This window comes from Tachypleus tridentatus, chromosome 8 (assembly GCF_004210375.1).
Source record: "Tachypleus tridentatus isolate NWPU-2018 chromosome 8, ASM421037v1, whole genome shotgun sequence".
In the NCBI taxonomy this organism is placed as follows: Eukaryota; Metazoa; Arthropoda; class Merostomata; order Xiphosura; family Limulidae; genus Tachypleus; species Tachypleus tridentatus.
Window position 1 is genome coordinate 63603364 of NC_134832.1, and position 8463 is coordinate 63611826.

At 33.1% G+C, this 8463-nt stretch overlaps 1 long non-coding RNA gene across 2 annotated transcripts; it reads right to left on the bottom strand.

Moving 5' to 3' along the window:
• Nucleotides 1-2340: 2340 nt before the first annotated feature.
• Nucleotides 2341-8240, bottom strand: LOC143222534 (uncharacterized). 2 transcript variants are annotated; one of them, XR_013012302.1, is made up of 2 exons: nucleotides 7639-8240; nucleotides 2341-3820 (listed from the first exon to the last, which is right to left on the bottom strand). It is a non-coding gene; the product is annotated as an uncharacterized LOC143222534 (long non-coding RNA). The 2 variants fall into 2 exon arrangements; XR_013012301.1 differs by having other exon boundaries at nucleotides 7526-8240.
• Between the last annotated feature and the right edge of the window lie 223 nt (nucleotides 8241-8463).

The following is an 8463-nucleotide window of genomic DNA, read 5'->3' on the forward strand; positions in this document are numbered from 1 at the left end:
TTTTTTTTTTTTTCACGCCTCTAACACTCAGAATTTAACGATTCCTAAACTTTTGATTCTGTCATCCTGTGGGTAAAACCTTCTACGACTTAGCCTTTTCACTTCCCAACAACTGAGTATAAATGCTTAGCTCAATGTGATACAAGGGATAACAGGGAAGTGGAATAGCTCTTTTGTTGGTCGGTTGGCTTTTTGTGACTTTCGACACGACACCAACACCGGTGAAAGATAAATTATGCTCTGGGAAATTTTCTGGTTCCCTGGTTTGAGTGGATTGGGTCAATATGCATTGAGTTAGCTTCCACCGCAAATTCACCCTAACAGTAACCTTTATGTTGCTGCCAGTAAAACTCTATACCCTCTCCAACAATTCTTCTGTAAAAGTTTTTGAGGGTAAATTTCTATATAGATTCTATAAAAATATAAAAGGTTTTACAATAATTTCGGTTTCAAGTGGTTTACCTCCTTAAAGTGACAACAAGAGTAGTGTAAATGTGAAATTTTGTTAGGATTAAACACACTGTTTCAATTCATCAGCACACGTTCGATTTAAATATCTTATTGAGCTTTCAGTAACATACGACTAGCATAGAAAAGTAATATAACAGTAATAGAACTCTTTACTTATCTATTTGTCAATTAAGTTTTAAACAAGGGAAAAATATATATTGCTTTGTGTAGAAATGTAAATATATTTAACTTGACATGCCCATAATTGTGTGAAACACACAAAACCAGTTGCGTCCTGATGGTGTAGCAAACTTGTATTTATTTTCAAAGGTTGTCACTGCTGTATTTTTAGAGCAAAGTTACATAGTGGGTTATCTGCCCTCTGCCCACTGAGGTTATAAGTTCGGAGATTTACTACCGGTGACCCATCGCAATAGAAAAACTCTATTAATTTCACTCCAATCAGTGTATGCTGTGCCATTACACCAATATCTAAAACTGTTAATATTTAACAACAGTCAAGTGTTATTCACTGAACAGCAAAAACATTAAATATTTGAAGTATTATATATATATCTTCGAATTTCTTGAACTTAAAAGCCTACAATGCAATAGAAAGGTATATACTTTGGCACTACAAGAGTATATGGACTTGAAATAGCACTAATCAGGAAAAGTCTTGTCAAAATATTTACACAAAACTGTAAATTTATGTTTTACAAAGTTTAATGAAGTTCACACAGGTTAAATTGTACAACAAAATATTTAATTGGCTTGAATATTGACCAATCACATCTGAATTTATAATTTTATTTCTAATTTTATAGCACACTTTACAATATGGTATATTTCAAATTATTATAGAGAAGTAAGGAGAACAACAAATGTTTTATTATCTTTTTTCTGGCACTGATTAATGAACCCGATGGAACTTGCTAAATGGCACAGCTGTATATCTGCGAACTTATAACGCTATAAACCGGGATTCGATACCTGTGGTGGGCAGAGCACAGATAGCCCTTTGTGTAGCTTTGTGATTAATTTCAAACATTAATATGGAAGTTTGTCTAATAAAGGAGCCGTGCGTGACTAAATGGTTAACATCTCATACTGTGACCTGCGGGTCTGACGTTTGCGTTCTGTTATTCACAAATAACAAAAACGAAATAGTGCTTCACACATTGAGGTCGTGAATGCGTTATAAGTGTAAAGAGTAAATTCCGCTATTCGGTTAGACAGTATTAATGTAAGAGATGGCGATGGATGCTATTGACTTAGTCACCTACATCCTAGTCTATCATTTCAAAATTACGGACGACTGAATATCTGATGACAACAAACAAAAATAATCATGAAATACATTATATTAGTGCATTGCTATTTCTTAAAAAATATACTTTTATTTTTCTGTGATTTAAAAATGTTTTATCGGCGCTTTTTTAACACGCTTGTGAAAAGTAAAATTTCAACCGAGATACTTTCGCGTTAAATCATTTCTGCATTGAAATTATCTGTATTAAAAATTCAAAGTTTCTTATAGTTTGTATTAAGAGGTAATTAGTGTACACGTGTTGAGATGGATTATGATATTCTAGTTATTCTCCGTTTTCTGTGCCCGTTGGTGAGACAGCGATATGTTTACGGACTCACAACGCTGGAGACCGAGGCTCCATTTCCCGCGGTAAAAAAAGCAAGTAATCTTATGTGACTTTGTCCTAAAACGAACACCCTATTTTAATGTTTAATGAAGTAATCCTTATCAAACATTAAAGCTAAATGATATTAATGTGTTACTTTGCTGTCTTGAAGATGCATACGTTCTCCTATCAACTTTACCCAGGCTTCACGACTGTATGTTGATTAATATAAATAATAATACGTAAACATCTGTTATTAAACACACATTTTATTATTATATCTGAGAACATACAGATAGTTAGGCAGAAATCAGTATGTACAACTTTATACGGTTTAAACTCCATAGTCAGTTTACCAAATTCCTAAATAGAGTTTGCTTGTTTCAGAATATCGGTCAAAACTACTAAGGGATATGTGTATAGAGAGCCGCGTCTAACTGTGAGATGGCAGAAGGAAGGCAGCTGTTGAACAGTACCCATTGTCAACTGTTCACCTAATCTTCCTTGATTTGACAATTATTCCTATAGCACACGCACAGCTCCAGTATGGGAAGTGCTATGTTGTCGCAATGGACAAGAACCATGAATACTTGAATACAAAGTCTGGGCACGTTTAAATTGGCCACGCTCAGTCCTTCTAGACAGAGAAACTGGTATATGTACTACAGTTAGTTTGTCATTAAATTAAACTAATCATGCATAGCTTCAGCTTGTTGGCTCGAATATATGGATATACGTGAAGGACATCTGATTTGTAACATAACCTTCAATAAATAGATCATGAAACCTAATGAAGTGAGTCACCGTCTATCTAAATTCATGATGTCAGAAAAACACGAAAGTTCAAGAAATCTTGACACCATGTGATAAAAACCCTATATCCCGAATGCTTTCGAAAGGTTCACTTTTACTCCTGAAGAAGAAAGTCCATCTTTCGAAAACCCTCGGGTTTTAGAGTTTTTATCACTTGGTGTCAAGACGTCTATGTATATAATGTTCAAAAAAGAAAATAATAAATACACGTATATATATAAATGTATGTTATTTTTGTGTCACATGCCGATTGGATGAGAGAGTGTACTGGCTATAATTATAGTAAGGATTTTAATCAATACATTTAAAGGATGCAGAAGTAAGCGATTCAATAGATAACTTTTTATGCCGAGAATAAAATGTTGTAAGTTGCACATTTTTATATATTCGATCAGTTGCCTTGTAGTAAATATCCTAAAATTATCTTCAATATAAAAGCAGTAGAATTATGCATTTCAAAGTAAATAATTAATAGCCTTTAATTAAACATTAGTAAAAATATTACTGGTCGTTTTCTCAGGTGAGCACATGAACATGCAAGTTCTTTAACCAGCAATCATGTCTTAAAGAAAACCCTCGACTAAGTCTATTGTACAGGTTATTGCATATTTCAAATATGCACAAGCGCTATTAATAAAAATAAAAAAGTTCAATCAGAAAAATATATATATTTACACTGACAAAATTATATATGCACACTCAATAATATAATATATATATATATATATATAAATTCTAAATCAACATCAAAAGACATTCCAATACATTTGATTAGAACAAATACAAAATACAGTAGAAATTATTTCTGTATTGGCTTCATGATCCCTGCTGGTACAGCGGTAAGTCTACGGAGTTACAACGCTAAAATCAGGGATTCTATTCCTCTCGGTGGACTCAGCAGATAGTCCGATGTGGCTTTGCTGTGGCAAACACACACACACACACACACACACATTAGCTTCATTGAACAATAAGAGCAATATAGTTTGAAATTACTTATATTTACTGTTGATTAGAATCTTAAAAGTTCAGAACTTGGGAAATTCTTACTTTCAAAATGGTGTTTACAAAAAATGAATGAAAACATTTCGGTTCTGCTCACATAGAATGAACATAACCTTAGTCTTGAATGAATAACATGTGTATAAATACATTATATCAGCTTGTACATGACTACTTACTTTGTATGCAAGATAATCATCTTTTATTAGTAATTTTGTTAACTTATATCTGCAAACTAACCTTCGGGTATCATACCATAATAAAGAACTTAGAATGTCGTAAAAGCCAAATCTATACGATAAAATATCTAAGATAATGGTAAATAACTGCTTTTGTTATCAAATAAAGTCGTAGAATGAAATTATCAGAAAACCTGTAATATCCGAAAGAAAACACGAACTAAAAATCATGTTATAAGCAAATGTATGCAAGCACTGTTGTCAGCTATGTATGTTCCTAATGTTCTGAAGTCGGTCATGGTCGTGTAACTAACTACGTTATACTGTTGATCTGACGGTCCATTTTTCGTGCCTCGTTACCGTGAGAAACATCGCGATCCACTCTTTGGGGTCTTGTGTTCGTTATAAGAATGACAGTGACAGTAAAAATTCAACTATCCCATTACTGTGACTAAAGAGTTAGTGCCGGGGGTTGTTTACTAACTATTTTGTCTTTTGTTTATCAGCTATAAATTGGAGACTAGCGCAGGTAGTTTTGTGTGTAGCTTTGCGGGAGTGTTCGAAACAAACAAACTCTAGTACTTCATGTCTATTATTGGAGTATGATATTAATCCACTGATATTTATATTCACGGATTCTAAGAAATTTCAAAACTATTATTACGTATAAACTTCTTAAAACTTAGAATGTTACCGCGGTTGAAACACGACTGTTATCTGTTTATTAAATTATTGGTTGCAGTGTGGAGTTATATAAGAAATAATTTACTTGAAGAAACTTGGAACATTTTCGAATTTCATTTTAAGTTAGTAGGTGGCTTTAACTTTGTCGTCTTGTGACTTCCAAAAACGTCCCTAGCATATACGTGAAATTCCATTACGATATTAAAAGCGCCGTTGAAACTATTAAAGAAGCGTTTCACTGAATCGATATTTAATGATAGGTGGCCTGGCATGGCCAGGTGGTTAAGGCACTCGACTCGTAATCCGAGGGTTGCGGGTTCGAATCCCCCGTCACACCAAACATCCTCGCCCTTTCAGCCGTGGGAGCGTTATAAGTGACGGTCAATCCCACTATTCGTTGGTAAAAGAGTAGCCTGAAAGTTAAAAGTGGGTGGTGATAACTGCTTAGCCTTCCCTCTAGTTTTACACTGTTAAACTAGGGACGGCTAGCGCAGATAGCTCTCATGTAGTTTTGCGCGAAATTCAGAAACAAACAAATAATACAGCTTTATTAAGAACTAGTGATATTCTGCAAATTCGCCAATTCAGTTCAGACTAAGTTCGAATACCTTTATGAGTTAGTCAGACATTAGTACCCGTGTGTAAAACGTTCAATTGTATGGAAAATATCAAATGTTTTTTAATCTAAATTGTTGCAATAAACCAATGTTAGGTAAGCAATATATGCATGCCAAACAGTGAATTATTAAAATCTTCATATTTGTATCTTTACAGGTTTCTGTCTTTTTATTTTCTATTATATCAACACATGCAAATTTTTTTCAGTGTTAATATGTGTATTCATAAACTATTGTGAAAGTGTACAAATTGAGACATATTAAAATCTTAAGAATACGATCAAACTGTCTACACTAGAAACCAGCCTTTATATTTGTTAATTTTAGGTTAACTTTGTGTGATTAAAAACTCTTACTTTTAGGTAAGGTTTTGTTAATGTGTTATCTGTTTATGATATCTCGTGTTCCTTGCTATAACAATCAGAATCAGTATTTTGCGTGTCACATACATATATATATACATACTCTCCTATGTACATACTATACCATCTACCGAAGCTTACTTCAACATTCTTACAATGTCATTGATCATAAGTATATACTTAACTGCTATACATTTTAGACATTCCTTTTTTAATATATGCTGAAGACGTTACTAATAATTTAAGGTAGATGCCTAGGTTTTTACTATAGGTAAGCCTAATTTTGTAATAGTTTTCTTCAGTTTTGTGGTAATATTATCGCTTATATAAGAAATCAACCACGTATTCTGAGCTTTAAATGTATATTTCCTATTTCCATAGTTCAAGGAAGTATGCCTATTTTCTTTTTTTTCCTATCAAAATATCTTACGTTTTGTATATAATTCTTTGGCTAAGCATTTTATCTTTAAAGAATTATCATTTTCATTAGCCTCCTCCCACACTTCCCTGTTACGTGTTTTATCATCCAACGAAGATATGGACCTCGTTTCTTATTGCAGGAACGGTATATCATATGTAATGGAAACAAACTGCTTTATAAAAATAACAGTACTTATTTCCCTATCCCTAACAAGAATTATGGTATTTAAAAACGGCAAATTTGCGCTTGATGTGGCATAAATAAGTTTCAATTTTATTAATGTATGAACTGTATTTGAAAACTAGTGGAAACTAAAAGACCCTGAATTAGTGTTTCATACACTAAATATATCACTTTTTAATTTGTACCAGGTTGAGAATCTTATATTTCTTCCTATTTTTCAAGAATTAAGTGTGTTTGTTCAAGCATATGCATATGTTCATATTTCGAATATTGAAGAACATGGCATTACACAAGCAGATTAGATATTCTCGGATGTTCAGATCTGATCTAAAAGTCTTAGTTTTCTAGAACGAAAAATTAAAAAAATGATTTTCATAAAGAAAAACAAGCCTAAAATGAACAAATATAATGGTTGGCCTCTAATGTAGGGATGTTAACTGTAGTCTTTAGATTTTAACAAAGATAGATCTTAGAGGTACAGGTCATTACTTTATCTATAATCATGCAAATGACTATTAATAAACTCCAGCTTGCATTATGAACGTAAAGAATATTAATTTATATTTATTTAATAAACGACCGCAGTGTCAGGTTTTATCTCTTGTGTAAACCCAGTTTTTCAAAGTGGCTACAAACGTTTTAAAATAATAATATGTGTATTTGTTTTAATACATGCACCTGAAGAGCGTAGTGAGTTTCAAATTCATTAAATAATAAGGAAAGTGAATTAGTATCGAAACTTGAAAGTGTTAGATTTCCTCAGTATAATGTATTCAATCTATGTTAGAGAATGTGCAGTAGTAGTACATCTGTAATATTTACGAATTTTTATTCACAGTTTGTATTTTTGTGTTTGTAATAGAAATATGTATACTTTTATTTACCTTCGCATTTTTTGCAAGTGTTATACTAGGATTTTGGGTCCATATTCTTAGCTGATTTTCTAACACTAGTATAATAATACATGCGTTTTTTTATGCCTTTAGGTTTTCTATAACTCGCTTTTCAAAGAAGAATACATAATTATTTGTCGTAAAAAGTCAATTTGTACATTTCAGAAGGTATTAGTTTGGCTAAAAATATTTATAAGATTTTAAAGCGGAATTTACGTTTTATTTTTCCATGAGTTACAGTATTTAACTTAAAAGAAAATACATTTCGTGTCAACACTTGTTACCTTAAAGAAAACATTAACACGAAGATACTCTCATCAAACAAAACCCCTGTAGATATCTACAAAATGGTAGAGGTTGTATCAGTTTCAGTATGTGGGAACTACGATAATTTTACCTTTGGAAGTCAATCGCGTAACCACTGCACTTTAGAACCACTTTTTAAAGATTGAAGAACGTTTGTGTTGTAAAGAGTCCGAAACTTGTCGTGCTAGTTCTTTTTGCCTCGAGTAACAAATCTAAGACCACGAATTAAATAGTGTGTCTGTCTCCTGCCTGGACCTAAACTGTCGTTTGATTGCTGCGTGTAGACAGTGTTGTCTGGTGTAGATCTGTTGACAGTGTGTAGTCTCAGTTCAGTCACGCTAACCTTGCAGGTGTACAGAAGCTCTCACAGCGCCTCGCCTGGCAGACGTCTCAGCCACTCACGTACCGTTATGTCTGTCTGAAGTTGACAACTGCAAATAACACATACTGGGCTTACTGACTATTGCCCAAATGAGGGTCTTCTCTTTTTCTTGCAGTTTTTGAGACCACGGTAATCCGTATAAATTGGCTTGAAAAAAAATGCGTCTTTTCTTTTTATGTACCGCTTTTAGTTTTGAAGCGCTAACAACATAATAATCATCTGTTTAAACGGACAGATTCCCTGAGCTGGAAGTGTCACCGCACTTAGTCGTAGGTTACTTACGCTGTCACACACGAAGAGACGCTGCTAAAGTAACGAGTGAACGTCGAATGGATGTTCTTAAACAAAATGTATTATCAGAAGTTTCCTTTCTGTAAGAGTCTTATCTGCGAATAAATAGAGATAAAAAAACTATACATGTAAATACAACGAATCTCCTTTTGTTATATGTCCGAAAAACCTGCTTTATGTTTAAAAAGGATGTGGTTACACTTAGTCCATATTAAAAGTTCGCTGTAAATAAATGTGTGGTGT